This window comes from Syngnathus scovelli, chromosome 18, assembly GCF_024217435.2.
Source record: "Syngnathus scovelli strain Florida chromosome 18, RoL_Ssco_1.2, whole genome shotgun sequence".
NCBI lineage: Eukaryota > Metazoa > Chordata > Actinopteri > Syngnathiformes > Syngnathidae > Syngnathus > Syngnathus scovelli.
The window spans coordinates 9,555,337-9,581,146 of NC_090864.1; the positions used below are offsets into that span (position 1 = coordinate 9,555,337).

General features: G+C 39.1%; 1 protein-coding gene across 2 annotated transcripts in view; it reads right to left on the minus strand.

The window, feature by feature from the left end:
* The window catches only part of LOC125985688 (polypyrimidine tract-binding protein 2), a 112,081-nt gene that overhangs the window by 22,193 nt on the left and 64,078 nt on the right, over positions 1-25,810 (minus strand). For both annotated transcript variants that reach the window (XR_007487399.2, XR_007487398.2), the window contains one exon: positions 8,784-8,879. The gene's annotated coding sequence lies outside the window, so the exon portion shown is untranslated. The remainder of the gene's footprint in view (positions 1-8,783; positions 8,880-25,810) is intronic.

Sequence of the window (25,810 nt, forward strand, 5' to 3'; positions counted from 1 at the left end):
TTTGGCTATCCTGCATAAAACAAACTGTCTAAATGTTTATTATGTTACAAAGAGACCATTTTGGAGTGGTTGGTAATCCAAGACGTCAAATAAATGGTATTAAAAATGCCCATGGAAGATATCTTGAAAGAAGGCTGAAATCAAGCTCCTGATTATGTGTCCACTAACCATTACAAGACAGTCTTAAACCACGCATGTTATTGTGTTTCCTCCTCAGAGACTGCAGCAGCTGTCATCGGAATATGTTTGGGAGATAACACCAGTGGATTTAGTGGTGGTGCAAGGACGTGAAGTGCCAATTAATTTGGATGAAAATGCTTCTCTGAGTCTAATGCAAACCACAGCGATACAAGTGTGAGAAAACAACAACAACAAAATTGTGCAGATGATATTATAATGTTCGGGAGTTGGCGTGACAGTAACTTCTCTAGTATTCTTTTTAAATCATTTTTCTTTGTAGCTGGAAAAAGTGTATTTTTTTTTCACCTTCTTGTTGGTAGCCGTGATAACCAGTCACTGGCTGTTCCAAGCCCAGATAAAAAAAATAAAAATAATAGAGTTGCATCAAGAAGGGCATCTGCTGTACAAACTGTGCCCAACAAATCATGCGAGTGACCTATCGCGGTGACCCCTGATTGGAAAAGCCACCAGCACAGGTAAAACTATTTCCTTTATTTTGATTTTTTAACTGGTGACAAACTCTATTCAAATGTCAGGGCAAACACATTTTTTAAAATATATATTTATATAAGCTTAGGCTTCTTCCTACTCCTTTTTCGAACAGTGATTTGTTTTTTATTCTTTAAATAATGTTCAAAATAAAGATTCATTCATTAATTCATAAAAAAAATACTATTAAAATGCATTTCCTATCAAGCAACGGCAAGTTTTTAGTTGTCATCATTTGTTGAATACAACTAGCAAAGTAACTATCTTACAATAAATCTATCGTGTAACTAAATTACTATTAAAGTCAAGTCATTAGTTAAATGACCAAGTTACTTTTTCAAGCTAACTGCGGCAACACCGACTACAACACAAACGTAAGTCGTATCGAAACAACACAAAGTGTTGCTTTGTGCAGAGACATAAAATCAATAATGAAGACAACAGAGTTCACCCTCAGGCTAAAGCCCTCGATAACATGTCCCGTTCTCGTGGGGCCATTTGGGAAAATTAATTGGCCTGCCCAGGTTGAGATCATTTACGCTGCCAATACAGGGAACAAGATTACACCTGTGTGGGCAGCAATAGTAAAGTCAGTAGTTCATTGTAACTTTATACAAACTGGATCGGCAGTACATTGCAACCTGATTTCCCTCAGCGCACGGCATTAAAGGCCATGTGGGTTATTTTAGGATGAATTTGTGAACATGTGAATTTTATTTGCCATCTAAGAAGGAGCTGAGCGGTAAAATAAAGTTTAAAAATTCAGGCTGTACATTTGTAAGTCATCCGGACTTTTCAATTGATATGAAGTTGATCACAACGCTGTGATTGCTTTTTGTAATGATGTAATTGGTGCATAATGAGGAAGAAGGTGCCATGCTGTGAACAACATACTGACACACTTTTTTTCCTCTTGTATTTAATTGAAAGAGAGTTAAGGTCTTTTAAAAACCCATGCACGTAACACTGCTGGTCCGAAAAGGGATATGAAATATGTCATTTTGGAATTAAAAATGGTTTTCCGTATATACTGCCAGAATAAATAGAAGTCCACTTGAAATTTCAGTTCCCCTTTTTGCAATTGTACTTTATAACAATTTCATTATCTCAAAGACTCAGCCTTCTTTGCATTTTCATTTGTCTCCAGTTTTCTAATTTTGTCCATACCATTACGCTTGACCTCACGATCATCGCCGACTCCTCTATACGTCTTCCTACTGACTGTGAAACTTTAGCAACAACAACAGCTGTGCAAACCCTAATTAACCGCTGATGCAATTAGACTATTTAAATGGCAATTACACTAATTAGTTATGCATAGTTTTTTTTGTTTTTTTGCACCTGAGGACTGTAATCATTTGGTATACAAACAAGTGTTCAAATTACCTATGGTTAGTCTTCAATAGTTTCAATATTTGTTAATATTGGGGTCAGTTCAGACATATTGGCTCCATAGTTCAAATGTTCCCGAGCAAAGAATTATGCTAGGATAATAATGACACTTTAATAATGGATTGGAATCCAAACACTTCTGAATAAAATCACACATTGTTGAATTTCCGCTCGCAACATTTGGTAAAGCTCCACTGCAACAATTGTACTTCAAAAGTTCTCGAGTCATAATCTACAAAAGCAAACATTTGTATGCCTGAAGAGAGAAGAGGTGGCAGACAGACTGCTTAAAAAAAATGCTTATTGTTTTTTTTTTTTAAATAATATGTGATGTTTTATGATCTCCAAAAGGAGTTAAATGAAAAACCACAGTGGCGATTAAACTGCCAAACACTTCTGTTCGCTGTCAGATTTATTTCATCAAATACACCCTTCGATGTTAATTCCAAGCTCATCCCGTGTATCTTTAACGTACAAAAGCGAGCTTGTACATTTTGATTGGCTGACCAGTGTAGAGAAAGCAGTCCAGTTAAAATGCCTTGTGTTTATATAAGCGGCTTGAATTGCTGTTTTGATATTACTGCAATAAAATAAAATAAAGAATGGACAGTCTGAGGGAAGCTAAATGCAGCTGCCAGTATCAAATGAGCCCCAAAGCTCAATAGTGACAACGTCTATGACAACACATAATAAAGACAAATAACTTTTCATTGTCCATGCAAAATGAAAACACACACACAATTATTGACACACAGGAGCAGGGAAGACAGCCTGGGGCACTTGATTTAAATTCCATTCGGAACCACTTGACCAGCTGGCCCAGTGGAATTCACGTTACCATATAAAGTATTTTCCTTGAAGATCAATGTTGGAATAAAAAGCAGATAGCATCTCGACCATGTGTGTGTGCTTACTGGTTATTCTGCGAGCTGTTCAGTTGCATCCAATCGCCAAGCACTTATCCGATTTCGCTTTTTGGTTTCCTCCCTCTGAGAGTGAGCCGTTGAATGCATTTGATCCATCTGACAAAATCTTCATCCAAGTTAGAGAATCACATTACATTCACATCAATGGGCAATTTGGAGTTTCTAATTAATTGACCGTGCAAATTTGAGGAAAAACACAACGATATGCAAAGTACTGAGCCAGGATTCGAAACAATAAAATATTTTGCTATCAGGCTGGTGTGCTAACCACATGCATGACCCAAAAAGTGGTAGGCAGTTGTTTTATTTTTGCTTTCGCCGCTGATCAAACGCAGTCCAGGAGCAATATTTTTATTTTATTTGTGTTAATACAGATTTAGTCAATAACTAGATATTGCAACCTGCACATGATAATACTGCTGTTGATCCAACCCAAAATAATATGACGACTTCATTAAGTTCAGCTTTGTGAAAGGGTTTGGTGATTTTTTTTTTGTGGAAGAGAAAAGAAAATCAGCAAAACCTGCACATTCGACTTGTCGTGCACAAGCATTCATTTGTAGATTTATGCCATACTTTCATTTCCACTTGTTTTAAATTTTATTTTCAGTTTGTGTATCTGATTAATTTGAAACTTGATGCAAAATTACAATATGTATAAACCGATTATGTACTTTTTGCTTAATCCTACACAAACACACGTGATGGAAAACATGACCTGTAATTAACGTTAAGTAAAGTTGAAACTCCAAAGTCAACATGAACCTATACAGCATATTTTCCGGAATTTTAAATCGTCTCTTACAATATCCAAGTAGCTTTGTTTAATTTGTATTAATTTGCAATGTTTAAAGTAGCTTTAAATTGAACTAACAACCTTCAATCAAATTAAGGTAAACACTTTTATTTAATTCTTTTTTAACCATCCTCTTCAAAGTTTAGAGAATGTTAAATTAAAGTTTTATATTCATCTTTATATTTGTGTTATATTACTTTTTTTTCAGTTCGGGATTCTTGACACCACACGCGGAATATAATTAGAGAAAATGAGAACGGATAGATGGAAGGACATGCAACTCTACAGAAATAGCAAAACATAATGTGCGGTTGTTTTTTTTCCACATACGTGCTTTAATGAAACTTCAGCTTGTTTTTTTTCCACATACGTGCTTTAATGAAACTTCAGCTTGTGAAAACTTTGACCTGTAAAAACCTGCAGATGCTGTCAGTAAACTAACAGATTTGCTAATTAGTACTTTCACAGAGCTGAAAACAATGCGTGTGTCACATCTATACATTTCTTTTAACGATGTACTGCATTTAACTCAAGTATTGCTTCCATTAAAAAAAAAACTAAAAATATGCTCTAATTTTGAATAAACTTTTGTGGATCGTGTAAATCAAAAAATGGAGTTCACTTTGGTTCATCAGGCTGTAGGCGTGAGGATGTGTTGCGAGAGACTGAGCGAGAGTTCAGATTACAATGGGTTAGGTTAAAGTTACATTTATTCAAGTTCCGCTTGGGTGGGGATCCAAGTGATGTGTGATGAAACGTGTACCAGAAAATAGCCTGAAGAAATTGCACATATTTCAACACAAGCACTGGACACAACTTCCAATTCCATGCAAAGGAAGAAAAATGAAGATCAGCCATCCAGAGAACACATCGTTTTGTTTCCATTTTTCAAATAACCAACTTTGCCTCCGTATCTGAATTTGCATCCACCGTGCCTCAAGGTTACAGTAACTGTGACCGGTCGATTGATCAACCGATCAATCTCGTCAGAGCATTATTCGAGATTCAACAAGATTTTACTCCATTCCACAAATGTGTCACTCAGATACAGCAGCTTACATTTTGCAGAAGAAGCTGACGTTGCAAGCCGTCAAGATGGCCGCAAATGAATAGGAACATCGGACATAATTTTATCTGCGCTAATGAGCTTTAACTGGCCAAAAGTCAATTTCGAGCGTCACTACACCAGCAGCCACATTAACGCTTCCAAAAGTGCTCTGTGTTCCCGTATAATAAAAAAATTAAAGCTCAGCAGCTACTGTTTACCAAGTCAGTGGTTAATTAAGAATCCGTCTAAAGCCATGGAGTCATTTCATTTCGATAACTCACAAGGTCACTTCACAATTGGAGAATTGTATGAGGCGGTGACGATTTCAACCCGATCATTCCGAAGTTAGTCGCCAGGGATAACACTGCATGAATACTTTGGATTCATTACCAGCTCATATTCCAGGAGACATTTTCCTGAAGATGACAAGATACAATGAAGTAAGAAAGAACCGGAGAAAAATTTCATGTTTTAACATACTAGGCCAATAAACATGACATAAATCTGAACTCAGATGTAACCTACATTCGATTAAATTATGAAACAAAACAAAAAAATTGATTAGATATCCATACAACAAAGCACTTTACAGTGCCACCTCTTATGATTTTATTTTTTTCCTGCTCTGAATATGCAAATAGAGACACGAGACATGTATCCGAGAGCTAAATGATATTCCTCAAGGCCTTCTGTTGTTAATGAGCACCAGCAATATCTTCCATTTGCTTGAGCAGTGGCAGTGTCTCTTTGTCTGACTGGAGACTTGAACGAAGTGTGCTTTTCAAATCAGCTTCTTTTCAGTAACTTTCCTTTATAGTTCGAATAGAAGTGCAACAAAGGCCAATCCACAAGGTCTACTTCAAGAAAGAGAAAAAAAAGGTGGTATATAGCAATATAGCAACAAATGGTTATAGAAATGTTTTTGTGTGCTTATGTACATGTGAAAATGACAAAGAGGGAGACTGAAAAAGTATGATAATCATCCATTTATCTTCTCATACTATCGCTTAGAAAGAATCTGGACACCTTTTGGAAGTAAATCATTTTAGTTACCACTTGGTCACAATCCACAGTTTTAAAGGTGTTACGGGTTTTTTGGATACAAAATGATTGCCCACAACTCAAACTGACTTGTTTCTGTGGTTTTGCAATATAGCAAATCTACCATATATGATTTCCACAGATAGTACTTCTCAGTTCCAGTATTGTATTTGTTTTAAACATTGACACTTTCTCAAATGGGAGTTTGTGTGACTGCAAGTTTGTAGGTATAAAAAGGCTTGAAGCCTTCCGACCATTAGGCTTTATATTCACGATTTCCAGATGGTGTCCAGTTATCTCCATGGATACATATCATTAGTGGAAGTCGTTAGGTTCCTGTTAGCTGAGGTCTCTTGGTGGAGATAACAAGATTCAGCCTGACATGAGACCCTGAATGGTCTTATATACGGCTGGTCATCTGAAAGCTTGCTGAAAAACCCACGTACGGGATTTAAAGCATTTTAATTTAAATGTCACCTCTTTTCCAAAAACTGCTTCCAGAATATAAAATAGTATATACAGATAGAGACAGTAAATGTTGCAACAGATTTTTTTTCTTGACGTTTTCCAGCAAATGCAAGTAATAAAACATTTTTGAGAGAATTTAAGAATTTTAATAGTGCCTTAAAAAAAAAAAAATACAGTATGAAAATCTAAAGAGAGGTTTTAATTCCCGCAAATAACTGTGCTCAACTTGATTATAATGTCGATTATGTAAAATCAACAGAAAATGAGAAAGTCTAGATATTGATTTGGCCAGTATCAAATTTAATATTCTTCTAATGAACTCGTTTTGTTGTTGGTGTGCGTTTTGGCTCATCATCTTGCCGCATGATGAAGCAACTCCCACTCACTCGACAGACTAAAACATTTCAAAAGCATTCCGACTTTCTTTTGCTGTTGTCATCATTTTATTCATTAATGAAGATTTATGAGCCTATCCCAAAAGACGCTATGCCGTGACATTACCTCCACTGAGTTTCACGGATGAGCATGCAGACTATCTTTGTGATCATGAGAAGATCTTTTCCTTCTTAAAGTTTTAGCCTTTCCATCACTTTGATAAATGTTAATCTTCATCTCATCAGTCTGTTCAACGTTCTCCTTGGCGTTCGAGGCTCTTTTGGCAAATTTGCATAAGTATGGGGTCACAGAAATGCCCTTACTTTTGAACAGCAGTGTATAAACAATTCTAAAAACGAGTAGGAAAAAACATTTCTAACTTCAGATCCATGTATGAAATGAACTTTGAACTTCCCAGAGAGATTATGTTAGATATGTGTCCAATAGACACGGTAAATTCCGTATGTTACAATGTGACGAGGGAAACGCAAGATCACAAAAGAGTGAAGAGCAGTTTTATCAATTCATAGAATGGAATGAAAGATGAAGCGAAACATTATTTGTGACAGCGAGCTCAGCAGCTGCAGTGTCAAAAAGGCTGATTTTACATTATTGAGAGCAATTTGGTCACTGACCACTAACTCAAATGTCCCCTGTCTCACCAGCCTTTTTAAATTGTACTCACCCTCTTGAACTGATGCTAGAAGACAACTGAGAAATAGTGGGCACCACAATCTCTGCAGCTACAAACCCAGTTTGCAAACTTTAAACCTGGAGCACTGATTTTTTTTTTTTTTTTAGACAGCACGAGTGAGCAGATATTGGCAATGGGGACTTCTCATAGGTCAGTATGCCACATAGCAAATATGCAAAATTAGTCTGCTCACTCCTATTTTTCTTTGTGTGTTTTAGAATAGAACTTTGATGGAAGCGAAATGTTACAGATCTTAAAATAATCCCTTTGTGTGTTTCTGGTATTATTTCAAATCATATGCTGATATTAAGAAGCACTATTATAACTCCTTTATATTATGAGAGGAGTGTGTTGCTCTGGAAAAAAGGGTGGGGACCAAATAAGGTGAATAATCGTTAATCCGGTTGGGTCTCCCAGTCAATGTACCTTTCAGTGGGAAGTTTTTATTGTTTTAATATTGCTTGGATTACGGCAGATTTGTCCTGGTCTTGTGAAATTATAAATATTGATTTTTTTGCAAAGGGAGTGGGTATTATCCCCATAAAGGGAATTCAGTGTATTTTTTTCCCAATCCTGATATAAAAAGTATTTAGTTGTCATGTGGAAAATGACGATCAGTGTTGATAATAAATAATCTATTCAGCTTTCTGAAAAGACAGAGACCTGATTTTCAATGTTTTGCTGCGGTGAAAAATTAAAGAAAATTCTGGCTTTTCTGACTTTATTATGAGTCTATTCTGAGTCCTAAGTAATAATCCAAATTTAATAAAAGAACTTGATTACATTAAAATGAAATTAGTTTATTCGTGCAGCACCTTGGAACCATAAATACTGCAGCTGCTGATGTGTTTCTACCAGTCTCATAAAGCGGACACCTTTGTGTCTTGTTTAAGATAGGTTATAGTTTTCGTCTTTATTTCTTTTACTGACTTCATTTTAATTGCTCACTGTAGAAAAAAGCCCTGTTGTTTGTGAACACTTCTAAAAGATGCACTCGTTAATTGTGTTAAAATAAATCAGCTCAGGTTATCCAGACCCCCTTGTTATTCCTAAATGTATTTTTACTTGGCTGTGTGCGTCAGAAGCTGCGATGAATCAGAAGCCCCATAATTGAAACAGTCGGATGTGAGCTGAGATTTTTGTGAAATGTTTGCCCAGTCACCAAATTGCGTATGGTGTGGCCATGTGGCAACTGAGACTGATTTGGCTGGAATATGAAATTGCATTAATTGACATTTGGATGCAAAACATGAATGAGATGGCAAGTGGTGAACTAGTCATTGAAAGGAAGCTGGATCAGTTACCAAACTATGGAGAAACCACAAATATCTCCTACAATGAGGTTTGAAAATCCGAGCTGTCTCTTAAGCTTACCATCACTTGAAGACTTGCATCCTGCAAGGATTGAGGCCAAATCTTCTTGGACTCATCCCACCTTTCTTGACTGAACCCCTCTGATAGGCTTGAACACTGTACATAAAAAAACCAGGAGAAATTTCATCAAGTTCTTTGCCCCGCCGTTAACAGGTGACTACCGTATTTTTCGGACTATAAGGCGCACCGGACTATAAGGCGGACCTTCAATGAATGGCCCATTTTAAAACTTTGTTCTTATATAAGGCGCACCGGACTATAAGGCGCATCATGTCAGATTTTTAATCCAAATCAAATCATTCTCCATCTTATCATTTTTTATTTCAACTTCAGACGCAACAAATTACTTTATAATCACAAAATAATGATCCATAGTCTTTTTGATTGATGATTCATCGTCTTCAGCGGGCCACTCATGATGGATTTCATGACACAATGGTTCGGGCCAGTTTAAATTTAGGAATTTGGTCCATATATAAGGCGCACCGGACTACAAGGTGGCTTTTGAGAAAATTTGAGGTTTTTAGGTGCGCCTTATAGTCCGGAAAATACGGTAATAAAAATTGTGACACTGATAACAGATTCTAGTCTTCACTATTGTGGGCTGTAAAATTCCTTTATTCCCACAGCTTTGTTTACTGGCCTCACTAATAAATCTACCAAATATATACAAAAAAAATGCCATGCTAATTTCTGTCCCCAAGAAAACAACTCCATGGAAAACGAGGCAAAAAAATATGAGTTTTTAAGGAAAGCTGGTTCCCATTCTTGTGCTTAATAGAACAGACAAATCCGCTCATTCTTCCAAAGGAAAGCGAAGAAACAGCGCGAGAGACAAGGCTGTTCAGTCATGCGAGGTAAACATTGCACATTAAAATGCAAGAAAGGGAAGAGGATTAACAGGGAAACATTAGACCACCAAGCCTTGCTAACACTATCACCAGTCAACCATGCCCGAAGGTGGAACACATCCGTTGGCTGGGACAAGGCTGCTAACAAGTCTTGGAACTTTTTTGAAGCAAGTCTTACACCTTCGTCAACATGGATGCCGCACACTTCACACTTCAGCTAACAGGCCTAATTGATGCAATATGGTGATGTTTGGATTAATATAGTGGGAATTAATCGTGTTTAAGTGCTAAGTCGAATCTGTGACTGCTCACTCCTCAGTTCCCGAATTATCGCATTGCAAAAACACTGTTGACTATTTGAACAAAGTTGAGGGTGACTGATTTAATTTAACACTGTTGATTTGCTCGTGTACATCGATGTATCCTAATTTCAAATGATGTGCAACCACAAGCATTAACATGCCTGCATGAGTCTGGTTATGGTTATATTTGTTTGACTGCACCTGCTTTGCACTGATCGCTCAATTTCTCCATAGCCATTTCTCCAGCTTACTTAGAAATGGAAGCACTTGTGCGTGACATTCTTTCTCTGAGCACTCTGCAGTCAAATCCGAAAAGGAATCAATCAGCCAAGTGTGGTTCTACATTTATAGTCAACGCTTGATGTTAAAGGAGTAACCAACCATGCCTTCGGTTTACTGATCCGGGTTTCATCTAACTTGGGAATAACATCACCATATTGGAGATATTAAATATTTCCCGACCACAATTTTAAATCATTTAGACCTGACTCCATTCCAATATGGGCTTGGGATGAGGTGTGAGGGATACGGACTGAGGATTTTGAATGTGATGGGGCATTTGATGGTGGAGGATCCGGCTTTTTTTCTGGAGGTAGCTCCGAACAGAACGCCATTAGAATAGTAAAGATTGGTTGAGATGAAGGCAGGGATAATTCTTTCTGCAAATGGGTCAGGGAGCGAAAGTCGGAGTTGCATTTGAGATGAGAGAAGGTTGACTGATTTGATATAGAACTGCAACGAGAATGGAGTCTATGATCTCTCCCAGGTTGCAGGCCTCAGGGGATGGTGAGATGGTGAACCTGTAGATAGAGAGAAGCGGATCTTCACCTTCCCGAGCAATGCCTTAGGGGCCGACAACCATAAGCTCTGTTTTATTGCTGTTGAGTATGAGAGGGCCGTATGTCATCCAGGTTTCTATATCATATCGGGAGTTGAGGAGATACGGTGAGGGGGGAGATGGGCAAAGGGTTGAGTGCTAATGTACAATTGTGTGGCATTGCCTTATGAAAACGTACATCTTATTTATTTTGTCGTTTCTTCCTAAATAGAAGAACACATGGAACAGGTCTACAAATGTTTCGCAATGACCAAGTCAAAGTATGGATTTAAATTCAATCGAGATGCTGCGGCATGATTGGGGCTTCTGGCAGTTAGCGTCAACTCGTTTATCGACAGCTATTTCGACGGGGGACAGAATTACCTGGCGGTGTCGGCAGAAATTGCTAATCTGTTAGCCGGGAGCTCTTAATAAAGCGCACACCCTGTGGCTGCATTGTTTGTTCTCTTCTTTTACCCTGTAGTTGATCAAATTTGTTGTGCTGTTTATTGCCGTTCAAGCGCCCCCACACCAAGCTACTAACCGTTAAACAGTGGGGCTCTGTGCCATTTCAGCGTCTTATGTTCATTTGTCTACCAAATCATTTCCCTTGGCTAACAGCTATTTTGTCTCACACAATGTACTTAAGCAAACAAATGAATGAAGAAAAACCTTTTAGATGCCGTATTTTCCGGACTATAAGGCGCACCTAAAAACCTAAAAAAGTTCTCAAAAGCCGACAGTGCGCCTTATAGTCCGGTGCGCCTTATATGTGGACCAAATTCCTAAATTTAAATTGGCCCGAAGCATTGTGTCATGAAATCAATCTTAAGTGGCCCGCTGAAGACTATGAATCATGAATCAAACAGACTATGGATCATTATTTTGTGATTATAAAGTAATTTGTTGAAATAAAAAAGATCAAGTGGAGAATGATTTGATTTGGATTAAATATCTGACATGATGCATTAATGGTGCGCCTTATAGTCCAGTGCGCCTTATAGTCCGGAAAATACGGTACTTTTGATTTTACTTTCTTCAACGGTGACCCATTGCCCTTTCAGATGATCTGTCTTTCAAAATACACATATTAATCCAAAGAGTTGCAGCTAATTCAAAATCTACTCTTCACACACTAATTCAAAAGCAAGTCGAGATTTTCTACACTTCTAGAATGGTTGTCAGTTGTACCTAGTGGTCTTACCCTCACTGTATATTCAGTGGGCTTTCTTTCATTGTACTTGTTATCTACCTGGCTCATTTGAAGCAGCAGTGTCAATTATTTATAGACATGGTTGATTTTTCTCAAAATAAGTAAGCCATTGTTCACTCTCGGAGTAGCCCTACCATACATCTGACGCATTCCTAATGCTATTCATGAGTTTTCTGTGACAGCAGTGTCAGTATGGGTCATACACATTGGTGTTGATGCAGTCATAGTATGTGTCTTTTCCAAAGTTGGCTTGCTAACCAGGCTCTGCTTTTGGAGCATGTCTGAAGATGGTTGCTCATCAGGAAAAAGATCTAAAAGTGTAATGGGAGCGAAATTATTGATACAAGTTGGGTCAATGGGTTTCTTTTACGAGACGTTTTGGGTAGGGTTCAATCCATGCAACGTTTAAAGTGTCCAGATTTATCATTAATTCCAGATTAAATTTGAGTTCCAGATGTGGTAGGCTGTGAAAGCTATGTCTCCAATGAGAGCAGACATGTTTTGTCACTTTCTCGAGTTCCACTGGGAGGCACCCCAAGGCGTTCCAAGACTGGCTATGAGACATCGCCCCCGGCATTGTGCCCTATGACCCCCGAGGTCTTTTCTTGCTTGGACATGCCCAAAGCACCTCATGGTCGCAACGAATCACAATCTTGTTCTTTTTGGTACCATTCAAGACTTACATTTAAAAGTGAGGGTGGGGACTTAGATTGATTGTTAGATTTTTAGCTTTGCCTTTTGGCTCAGCACTCTGGTCTAAATAAATAAATACTTTCAAATTGCTTTGGTGTCAAGTCCCCAAGGAACACCCTTGAGCACTGACTGAATGATTTTGAGTCAAACATTGGGCTTTTTGAGATCCAAATGGGACTCGTGCAGTAACTCATTCGTGAATGCAGTTGCTGTAACGATCTGTTCATCGATTGCACGATTCATCATCTCGGGAAACAATTAATGCAATGTGTATGTTTTCGCTGTCGGGCGGAATCCTCAAATCTCCCAAACCATGACACGTCAGGAAATAAGACATACATTCTCTCTTTTACATACACATTGAAGTATAGTGAATACAAATAGAACTTATGTCCTGGTGCAGCATGTGTAGTGGTGGGAAAGCAATGCAATCAAATGGACCAGACAAGAAGAGCCGGGCAAAGTCTGGTTGATTAGAATATATCAGTGCATTGAAGTCTTGAATGGCTGACTCTTCCATTTGCATTTTGATGCATCTGCCGGAGGGAGCCACTCAGGACTCATATTGCAGCTCATCTCGTGCAAACGACGGCAAAACACACACATGTGCCCACACTGTGCACACAACGACCTTATATGCAAAAGGTACTTGTGAAATATTGTACAAGACATCGGGTCGCACAAAGGCCAGCTTAATGGAGATGACGAAACACTTGTAGAGGGTTTTATTGTTTTGGTGTAATAATAGAAATGAGTTAAGTACTTGTTAAATTATATTATTACCGTATTTTCCGCACTATAAGGCGCACCGGATTATAAGGCGCACCTTCAATGAATGGCCCATTTTAAAACTTTGACCATAGATAAGTCCATATATTTGGACATGCCTGTCGTAGTGGCTCAATATTGGTCCATATATAAGGCACAGCGGATTATAAGGCGCACTGTCGGCTTTTGAGAAAATTGGAGGTTTTTAGGTGCGCCTTATAGTGCGGAAAATACGGTATGTTATTTATTTATTTGGGAAACATTCTGAGTCATAAGAAAAATATTTTTGCATTATTTAATGTAGCATTAAAGTTATAATGAATGTGAAAGGGGTGTACAATTTTCAATGAGGTCTGAATTCTTTTAGAATCCACTGCAACATCCCGAAGAGGAGAAAAAGTACAAATGTGTGTCACATTTGTATTCTAGCATTGCAATTCTATTTAACTTGCATCACAAGAGGACATCATGGATGAATTGTTTGACAAGATGCTGTATAAATAAATATCAACTAAAAGAAAATTTCAACATAAAAATGAAAGCTCGCCCGAGGTATGAACATGTTTTGCCTTTTAACATCATTGCTTGTGCAACTAGAGTGTAATTGGCCTGCCGGCAAATAATTTTCCATCAATAAACAAATACCTGTTTCTAAGGATTAGCGGCGCATGCAAGTAATGATTATTTTGCTACAAAAAGATTTTTTACGAGACACAAAGGTCACGTAGACAAGAGGAAACAGAAATGCTAAATCTGTATTCATTTCCAACGAACAGGATAATGATTTTAAACAGAGTTTCATGAAAATACAACGCTTCTTGGAGATTACAAAAAAAAAATCAATAATTATTTTAAGAGTATTTATGTGTAGCGCAACTGTACAAAAGATTTCCATGTTATTCATAATGAGGGGACATGTAGAGACAGACTGCTATGTTTTGATAAACATCAAAACATCTAATTAATTATATTTTGGATTCCGTTTCAGAATAAATATCTCTATTTAACTCAGCGTGGGGGCTGACACTTGGAAAAATGTGGTGTGGAAATACAACGGAAAACAATTTGTTGTGACGATCAAAGAATCAGGGAAAAGCATGTTCTTGCCATGTGCATGAAAAGCATGATAGTGTACAGCTAATAGCTGTTTGCCACCATCAAATTGGATGTTGCTCCAGCAAATCTTTGAGTCTGATACAGAGCTGTGCAAAGGTCTAGTGTTGTTTTGATGACCTTTTCAAAAAATATTCATCGCAAAATGGTAAAACTGTGACTAGTAAGACAGGATGTGGAAATTGAGAAGAAAAAAGTATTTTATTTATCTTTGTGGGTGTACCACTGAAGAACATGCCATATTTTGATGATTGTCTGAAAATGCTACAAATATAGAATTGTATTATCACCCTTCGAGTCATTACGGCATAAACATCCACCCCCTGGAAAAATAATGACACCGCCCGCCTGTTTGTCATTTATCAGGAGCGAGTCTGCTAATTGACAAACAGATGGATAAAAAAAATAAAAAAATACAACCTGCAAGTTGAAAGCTATTTATATAAACGTTTGTTTCAACGGATAATTTAACTGTTTAAAGACAAACTGTCAGTGATCGAAAAACTTCTTCCCGATTTCGCAACGCCGCTTGAATGTCAATCGGCGAGCCATGGCTAAGGGAATGATATGATTAAAAAAAAAAAAACTGCAAAGCCTAAGCTGTCAAATGCTGATGGTGTCACGTCTGTCTGATTGACACCAGAACCGAAATAGAAGGAAGTGAAAAGTGACTACGTGAACAACGCACATACTGCAGAAGCGGGTTTTTTAATTTTAAGAGAATGAGGTTCTTGTTGCTCCTTGTAATCTCAGTCACCCATTTTTTTCCCTCAGCTTTACATCATTTGAACTCTGTAAGTCAGCCTCGATCGAGTATATATTACCGAGTCTTACTTATCAGTCTTCCAAGAACCCGTTGAATAAATGACCTAAATGGACTGTGCAGCCGTCTCACATTTGCAATTTTCAACATTTCCAGACTTGTCTGGCCTTCCTGTTTCCAAACTCATCTTGCAGCAAGATTCACTACATTATTAGATTTCTCTCGGGTAGAGTTTGATTTGGACAGTAGCTGTCAGATCATAAATATTGGCACCCACATATTGTAATTCTGATAGACTCCACCGAGTCTGATATCCTAAATATGAGGGAAGAAGTTCCAGTTATTAGCCTTTGCCAGGGAGCACTACTGATTATTCACTGGATTTTCTGGACACTCAAACAAAGACAGACCCTTGTCCAAGTCTTGGAATCAGACCAAACAAGGCCTTATATCTGCTTGTGTGAAATGTGTATTCAGTTATCTGCTCCTGTAGATTCTACATTCATTGATCTGAACAGAAGCGGCAAACCGGCGTATGCTTTGAGGCGGAAGGAAGAATGAATACTCCTCACGCCTCCTATCAGATAAACATTGAGAGATGAGTATACATGAAAGCCATGCCCCCCAAAACAATCAATTTTGGGAATTCCCTGGGTAAAATTGCAAAGTCTTCACATTGACTGGTAGCTCGGGGGGGATATTGCGGGTTGTGGTGTTGTGCCGTGTTTAATATTTTAAAGTATTGGATTGACTCGATGGATTCTATCACAGAGTTCATCCCTGGACTAGTCTGGTCCAAAATCACATCCAACCCTTTCCTTTTTTTTGCATAACTGTTGTGTGCCCTCATGAAATTTTCCATCAGTGTAAAGCAGCAGTTAGGATTCATTATTGTTTGCCCTTGTGTTTTTTTTTTCTTTTAAAACAGAAGTTAAAAAAAAAAAAAAGAAACAGGTTCAACACGGCCAATTCTCATCTTCTTTTTGTAGCAGTGAATCCCTCCACGCTGAGCTCAAACTGTGGATTGAAGCCAAATGTAAATGTGAGAGAAAGGCATGAGTAGAGAGGAAAAAGAGAACGTAAACTCTTTCAACCATACAAATTAGAGGTTTTTATCGGATCAAAGTCACCGCAGTTTACACAGCGGCATGCATGAACGGTGAGCCTCCCCATTGTGTTCTTGTCTGGGCTCACAGCAGTAATATGTTAATGCCAAATGAGTCGAAGGATAGAAGGGTGAACTAAAGGGAAAAAAAATTAAGCAAGGCTAGGAGGGAGGGCCATTAGAAGAGTGATAAATAGGAATAATTCCCTTCTCTGAAATTCTGCACCGATCAAATCGAGGATCTCTTTATACATTTTAACACGCTTGAGAGATGATGGCAGAAGTTTTTGGCATTGAGCAAGGTCCACCTTGGGCATGGGAGAATTGGTGATGGACTGGCTCAACAGTTAATTGACTGAACTTACTAGATCATGGCTTCAGTGAGATGATGCAAGGGATCTTGTCGAAAATAATTCTTGTAATCCGAATACATCATAGTTACTGCTAGCTTTCTATAACTACCATGACAGTAATGCTAACAAATAATGCAAAATGAGTGGACACACACACACACACAGACAAATGTGGTATCTACATCTGCTAAGCAATTGCACCTCGGCCCCCTCCTCTCCAAAAACGACAACACTCACTGGTCTTTTATGTATCGGCCCGGCAGGTGTGAATGTCAATATGTAAGTGCGAGCATGTGTATCAGTTGCAAGAGTGAAGTTGAGTCTATTCTTGGCAGGTCAGTATGTCATGCAGCTCAGATCGGCACTGACAGCTCACCTGCGGTGCAAAGGGCAACGCTGGCCCGCAGGCAGACGGGAGAATGGGGACGGCGATGACACCAACCCAGCGTGACTTGCCCGTACACATTCACAGCAGGGGACAACAAAATCACATTACTTACTGCTTCACCAAGGTTGGAGGTGAACAACAAGTGGTGAGGCTCACAGTCAAGATGTATTGCTTCTGATGGAAAAATAGTGGAAGGTTAGGAAACTACGGGAGAGATTTTTTTCTTCATAGGGGACATTTAAGATGACGTGTATATCATATGTAATATGATTACCGTATTTTCCACACTATAAGGCGCACCTAAAGACCTCAAATGTTCTCAAAAGTGCGCCTTATAATCAGGTGCGCCTTATATATGGACCAATATTGAGCCACTACAGCAGGCGTGTCCAAAGTCCGGCCCGCGGGCCAAATGGAAAGATATCTTATTCATGGACAAAGTTTTAAAATGGGCCATTCATTGAAGGTGCGCCTTATAATCTGGTGCGCCTTATAGTGCGGAAAATACGGTACCTATTACCTTTGGCTTCCTAACATCTGATGCTTTGTGCCTTCACATAATTAAATGAGCGGCACCGTCAACGCAAATGAGTTGTGGGCGTGAGATCGGTGCCTTGCTCAAGGGCATCCCAACAGTCGCCGGGAAGCATTTTTTCATTCCTCCAATTTCAAAGCCCAAATTGCTTAAAGCCGTAGCGGTTTGGATGAGTTTTGATGACTTTTAACCACTGGAGGAAAGAATGAGAGGTGAGGACCTAAGCGCTTTTCAAGCAGAATGTGTAGTTCATTCCATCAACTCTCTCATTCACAAGGTAGTTGCCATAACAACGTGTGGAAGGAAGGCTACATTAGACGTGCACTCTGGATGAAAAATTCCATTTCCTGTGCCAAAATGCTTGAAAGCTGTTTTATGAAGAATAAAAACCAAAATACAGGAACCACCTGAGTGACACACCTGCAAACTGCATTTCCGTGACAGTAAGTATGTTTGGGGGGAACCACAATTTTCCAAATTTTTTCCAAAAAATCAAACATGGAAAAAAATTGCATAAATGCCAATATATGTAACTTTTTATAATACATTTCTCAATCTCAAAGATCCACTATTCAACAACAAAGAGTTTGAAGCGAGCAAAAAATAACCACATTTTTGTTTTTTGTGCCAGTGCAAAGGGTTCTCTTGCATAAAAATTCTCGTTTAAGAATTGCACAAAACAGCAAACCAATATAAAGTGCAAGAACGATTTTTTTGCACATTTCCCACCAAATTCAACTCAATCATAAGATCTGGTACATGTCTACCATCTAGTGGTGAATGGTGATATTACACCTGGAAACTGTATCCCAAAATATCCACAAAAAAGGAAACAGCAAAGAAGAAAAAAAAATCCTTCCCTGAACTACAACATGTCGCCATGACACCGAACTGATGCAGATATTTATGCCCACACTCGTAAAGTAGTACTTTTAGGATCCAGCTCTCTTCAAAAACTAAAGGTTCGTCTAGATGAAGAGGGGAAGAGCAGTTTGAGAGCGAGAGTTGGTCTCCGAGTCTCTGGAGTCCAGTAAAAGTCCATCTAATGAAACAGCCCATGGAGGTACCCCAGACAGCCTTGACAATAACTGTACATCTAAGGACTGTGCTCCTGGCTAATCAGTGCAAGGATAAGACCTTCCGCAACCTCACATTCACTCAGCGCAATCCTTTTAAGCCCCTCGAACATGAGTATATTATTTAGTGTTACACAGGGAAAAAAAATACCCATTATCATTTTTATTCTTGAAGATTATTGTAAGACAAGATCTAATGTGAGAGGATTAGGTGTAGTGCTAACAGTAATATCAGCTATTGATTCTCGTCTTTAGCTTTTGGGCAAGAGGGCAGCTGAACTTTTTATTTAAATATATTCAAATTAAGATGTCTAAATATAATTGTAGCATTTAACAGCCGTGGTAACGTGCAATTGGAGGACATGTAAAGTAGAGCCGTAATGATTTTACTTAATTACTTCTCGTGGAGTACGGTAATCTAATGTGCTAACACAAAGGTGTCAAACTCAAGGCCCGGGGGCCCAGGTACGGCCCGCCACATCATTTTTTTGGGCCGGCGAAGACAAATTGTGCATCAAATTCGTGTGTGATTATTAGAATTGCAAATTGTCTTCACTTTTAATAATATATATATATTTTTTTTAAATATTTGACCAGTTTTTAATCTGGATTTACAGCCTCTGCCCAACATTTCAGTATGCCTGGAGATCTCCCGCCCCCCACCCACCCCATCCCCCAACTTGCAATGCACTGACAGGGCTGTAGCAGATTGTCTGACAGGTAACAAAGTGTTGCCTTTCTGTATTATTCATGAAGCCAGATGAACAAGTGGGTGATTAGCTCCCCCTGTGATACTGCTTCCCCTGATTTACAGTTCGAGGATGCAAGTGAAACAAATACAACACAAACATAACAAACTGGCTACAAGATTATAAGACATCAAATAAAAATGGTGCAATTCACTATTAGTAAGAACCAAATATTTTTCAACGCGCTTTATATCCATTTTGTTTCTTCAGAGTTAAATGACATAGCTGCAATGTTGTTAAATCAATTCAGTGGTCCGCTCTAAATACATCGGAAGAAAAATCCATTACTATTGTACATTTCAAACTATCCTGAAATTCTCTTTTAAAAAGAACAACAGGAGGCGTTGCATCAATGCATGATATTCATCAAATCTGAAGAAAAAAGAAAATGACTGCTTCATGTAAGTTGGGACAATGTGATTATTAATTGAAGAACTGACAAGTTTGCAGTGGCTGGAGCTTTTAGGACAAATAGTTTTGCAGGACATTGAGCCATGACAGCTCTCTCTTAATGAGAACCTTTCTAACCCTTAATTACTCCATGGACTCTCTCCCATGGTCTTCTCTCTCTGAGGATTTCTTTCCACAGTTTCATCACTCCACCCCCTTATGGGCTCTGTGGTTTATGATGATGGAGCTCTGTGGGTAATATACATTTTAACGCTCAGTAATGGGAGGGGATGGAGGGATGGAAAAGGGGAGGGAGGGAGGGAGGAAGGGGGGAGAAGGTAAAGCGAAAACAAGAAAATCTGTGGGTGGATTAGAAAGGCCCTCCTCTCTTAATGTCTCAGCTTTAAATTAATGAGGAGGCTGAGCCCACCGTGATAAATTTAGCTTTTCATGTTTAATTATGTTGTGATTGAGGTGGTTCCGTGAGGATAAATCACACAATTATTATGCTTCTCAGTCCCTGCCTTTTCCCCCCTTCGTGTTGTTTTCCTTCTCTCATGGAAATGCTGTTCAGCTGCATGTGTATAAGGGGAAATACGGTTTATTATTTGGAAAATAAAATGAAACAAGAAAAAAAAATGGAATATGTAAGATTTGGAACACAGGGAGTGGAAAAAGAAAACAGGAAGAGAGGTAACAATATGCTGCGGCTTAATTCACTTGGCCAGGAGCAATTTAGTGGCACAGCATGTGAACAAATGTGCAAGGAAATTTGATGTCCGACAAAGCAATTCCGCCACTGAAGCAGCCTGCGTCCTTTCTGCAGCTCAAAATAACATTTCAAGTAAGACGAAAGAATCCAGCTATGTACAGCACAAAGACTGGACTCGTGAAGGAGTCCACTTAATTAAATGCGATCGAGTGTAAGTAAATCGAGATTTGAGAGTGAAAGTCAGAGCGGTGCATGGAGTTTTAATAAGCAGCTGGTCAATAGGGGGCGCCAGGGTGCCACCCCTCTAGCGCAGTCACTGAATTAGACGAAAAAATCAATCATGAAAAATAAAAATTACAATAATTTCAAATATATGTACGGTATTTTTACACCAGCACAAATGCTCGTCTCGTTTTACAACGCACTTCAATAATAATAATACGTTTTATTTCTAAAGCGCTTTTCATAAAAGAATCTCAAAGTGCTACAGAAATAAGACTAGCAATAAAAACACAGAAGAAACCAGAATAAAGGCATAAAAGCACAGAGGTGAAAAAAAACGATGATTCCCAAAGACGCTCCTGATACAGAGTTGTAGACTTTGGAAAACGGTGGGACGAACTAAGTCGATAACATCTTTTGAGAGGAGAACGTACCAACAGAAGCTCCGACCAGGTTCTCATACAATATTTAATACGCTAATCTTCCGTCATACGGGAGGCACAAGACTAATCCTATAATAATACGTATGTATGAGGGTTGGGCTTGAGTGTGAAAGCTAGGAACGACATGTGTGAGACAAGAAAATCCTGACCAGCCCAGGGAGAACATGCAAAATTCACACGGGAGATCTGATCCCGGCGACCTCTTGACTGCAGACCCGCTAACCAGTAGGACATGTTATGAAAACGAATGGGCAAAATGTACTAAAAGGGATCATTCCTCATCCAGTTGCAGTCTGTCTGTTTTGATCACAGGCCAGCAGATTGTTAATGATTCATGTGAGCCCCTGTGCCGTTAAATAAATGTCCCCTGTAATCTATCACGGCTCCGACAATGAGGAAGACGGGGCCGCGTGCATTTTATCAGCCCGGTAATTGTTCATGTTGACACACATTGTCTTTAAGAGGATGGGATGGTGAGAGGCAAGCTGGCTTATTAATGGTTTGTAATAAAGACAGACATTCATCAGGCATTATATGCTACTGTCAGGAAAGTCTGGGTTCACACGCACAATACCAAGCATTCTGACATCCTATGTGCACATGTTGGCAAGTCTTCATTTACAAACAGAGCTGGACAGGAATGCAAATCAGAACGGATTGAAGTTTGCTCGAAAGATCTTTATAGAAACAGCTATTAAAAGTCCCGTCTTTATTCGGCTTGTCATAGTCCCGCGTAAATCTGACAATAGGTGCAGATCAAGTCAAGTCAAGTCAAGTCAAGTCAAGTCAAGTCAAGTCAAGTCAAGTCAAGTCAAGTCAAGTCATTTGTATAGCCCTAAATCACAAGCAGTCTCAAAGGCTGACAAAAATTGACAATTATTCTCAAAGCATCCCCTGATCTTAAGCTCCCAAAAGGGCAAGGAAAAACTCAAAACCCCTGCCAGGGGAAAATGAGAAACCTTGAGAAGGGACCACAGATGGAAGGATCCCTCTTACAGGAGTAGATAATCGTGGATCAATCGAGTAGAGAATCGTGGAAAAGTTACATGGGCAATCGATAAATATACGGAAATATTTCAAGTTCACCCATCCACACGATGAAAACCGGAATACCCAAGAACACAGAAAGCTGCTATCTTAGTTCAACACCACTTAATCGCCGATCGCCTTAATCGTGACGTGTTTTACGATGAACTCTCCTTCTCAGTCATTCCATCTGATCTTACACAGTAATGTCAATCATATAGTGATTAGGTGAAGTGTAGCGTACCATTTATCTGGATGTGATCGACCGTGCTTGTGTATCGAGTGATCACAGTCGGGGCTTACCTCGGTGCCAGAGTGCAGTAGGCTTTTTTTTTTTTGGTTAAATCAAATGTCAAGTTTGACTGTTTCTGCATCATTAGATATGAAGAGTAGTTCTGATTTCCTGATAAACACAGAAAGGTCAAGCGTGACCTCTTTCTTTCGGGCTATGTTCAACATCACACTGTGAGGACAAAATGGCAACAGCCAAAGGGATTCACTTTGCAACCAGCTCAGCGGGTACCTGTTACTCAAATGTCTCCTACAAGTCCTTCTGCTTTGAAGTTGCCATTTCAGGTTTCTACGGGGTTGTAACTCATCGACTTTTCATGCTTCAGTGATGTAGAGATTTTTTTTCTTTACCTTGAACTTCCCTCTGAAGCTTTGCATAGAGTCATAACAACCGGCTGTTAAAAATACTACATATTTAAAACGAGTATATTCATATTCTGTCTTTCTCTCTCGCCACACACGTATGATATTTCCTCGCTTACCAAACGTCATAAAGACGGGGTGCAAAAGGTGGAGGAAAAGATCAAGAGCGCCAAAAAAATGTGCAAATATTTACCGGCCCGTTCAGTGCAAAATAAGAAATGGCTAATTGGAGTGACATTTAACATGGCCAATTGTTTCTGGCAGGGTTGTGCAACACTCGCGTTGGCTTCGCTGCTGTTTGGCAGCTCATCATTAAATATCAACATGGCATCAAGCTTTGTGCTGCAGCAATGAACCCTGGGCCAGACAAATGCTCATCATCAGTGCTTCCATAAGCGCTGGGAGTGGGTGGTGGAGCTTTGGATTCCCCCCGTCTCCCAAATGAGGTGAACCTGCTATGTGGGACTAATAGACAACAGCCGTCTATGTATATATTTCGACCAGTTATAAATACTGCATGTTCGTGCAGTCCATGATAAAAGCTGACTTGCCTCATCAGGCATAACAAATACTACCAACATATTGGCAATATTTATCCAAGATAAGAAAAGGACCTTTAAATTACATGATCACTATCTTTCGTCCCTTTAAATTTCTCACCACACACTTGAGTTAATGACTCTGACACACAAAGGAGAGGGAGGTATAAATCCAGTTTGCTCTCGATTTAAATTAATACAACTCCTCTCTCCACACAGGGTTAAGAGTGATCAAACATTGCAGCGCACATGAGAACGAGGCTTAACATGAGGAGCCTTGCAATTGCGGAGTAAGTCTGCACATTAATGTGGACTGATCGAAGATTTTTCTCTGGAGTGAAATAATTGAGTTTAAAAAAAAAAAAGCTAATTAGGCTTTGTGAATGTAGACCATTGTGTAAAAAGTGGAAGATCAACGTAAAGTTGTAAAATTGTACAATGGAGTGTAATAAAACAGTTCGTAATAACTTTTTAATTGATAGCTACAAAAACTGATCAAGAGGAGCGTCTGAATTAAAAATGATACAAAATAGCATCTCAAAATGAATTGTAGAGCTTGATCATTATGTAACAAAGCAAAACACGGCAAATATTGATTCAAAATGCGAGTTCGGAGGGATTCACATTATCTGATGGTCAGAAAACTTTGCCGTTCATTGGTAATTACATCCAGAAGCTCCGTTGTGTTTTATCCCTCCTGAACGCCGGAGGGGTTGCTTCAAGCACTGGATGACAAGTAACAACAAGGTTACGAGGAATCCAGGCTCGATAAATACAGTTGAAATATTTCTCTTACGGCGTAAAGTGAGTCGAGCATGACCCGCTTTGAAATATCCAACTGCAATAGCTAATATAAAATATAGTGATTATCAGATACCATTGAAATTTTCTTTACGGTTATTCTGTACAAAAAAATTCCATTGAGTTTGATTTTGACAAAATACTTCCACTTATGTAGAAGTAACGTTCAAACAGCTTTGAAGTAAATTCAAGGAATTTTAGCCACGCTTTAAAAACATCGCCATCCTTTTCCTTTGCACACACACCAAAGCAATTCTTTTGAAGCCAAGCCTAAGTAATCATGACGATAGATTAGCATAATATAAAAAAGCGATGACATTCTTTGGCTGCTTGTCAATTCAAAAACATGGCCTCCTATAATTACAAGGTAAGAGGATTCCAAAGATTTTTTTTTTTCCCCGAGTATGCGTTTGCGTGGACGCCCTTCACATAGGGGTACGAATAAAATGTGAAATAGCAAAGTTATCTTTGTCAGAAAATGTGAAGGGCTTGTTTGATGGCCACAGCTTGCTGAAAAACCAAAAGGAACCTTTTCTGGTGCAGGATGAAGATCGTACTATATGTGATGATCAAGTACGACTATAGAGGTTTTTTTGCTTGGATCTTAAGACTGAATTTCACGACACTGGCAAACCTACTTTAAAAAATGACCTCCAGTCACTGCTGACTCAGGACTCCTCGAGACTGTCACTCTTTAAGACCTTTTGACACTCCTGTCCTCCCCTCCCCTCCCCAGGGGCTCGTCTGAGCACCTCGAGCTCACCAGTGCGGCTCTTTTCCGGTTCCACTCATATCTGTCAACATCCTTCCAGATCCACATAAGCTACGATCAAATACTCTTTACTTTCTTTCATCGACAATGCCTTGAATAAAGTATTCCGATTATTGTCAGTGATTTCTAGTTAAAACAAAAATGCTTCCCAATGTTGGCTGAGGATACATAGCAGGCCCTGTTAGTTTAAATCCTAATCAATTCCTCTCTGATGGCCTCAGAAAAGTACCAAATTGAGTTTATGCTTGGGTAATACAATCAGCCTCTGGGTGGGGAGAGGATGACTGTGCCATCAAGTCCTCTTTAATTTCATTTCACCAGGCAGATGGGTAGGCCAGCACAGTGGGGTTGCTGCTGCAGGGGGGCTCAATGCCACCAGGCATGACTGGATGAGCCAAATACCAAGGCTGTCAAAGCTTTCACAAAGGAAAGCAACGGGAGACAACACTGGGCATGAGGGCCGGTAGGAGACACCAAGAAGGTGATACTGGACAGACAGACTCCAGAAAAAGAAAGCACAGTCTTCCATCAAAGTCTGGATGATTTAAAAATAATTCATATTTTAAAAGTACAGGGACTTCTCTACTCCTTTTACGATTAATGGAGACTCAGGGTGTGTAGACTTTTACTACCCACTTATTCAATGCATTCGGTAAAACATAAACAGGCTAGCAAAAAAATTGCTGGCAAAAAGTAAAAGTTCTGAAAGACAGTCCCGAGTTGCTTTTAATAAATTAATGGG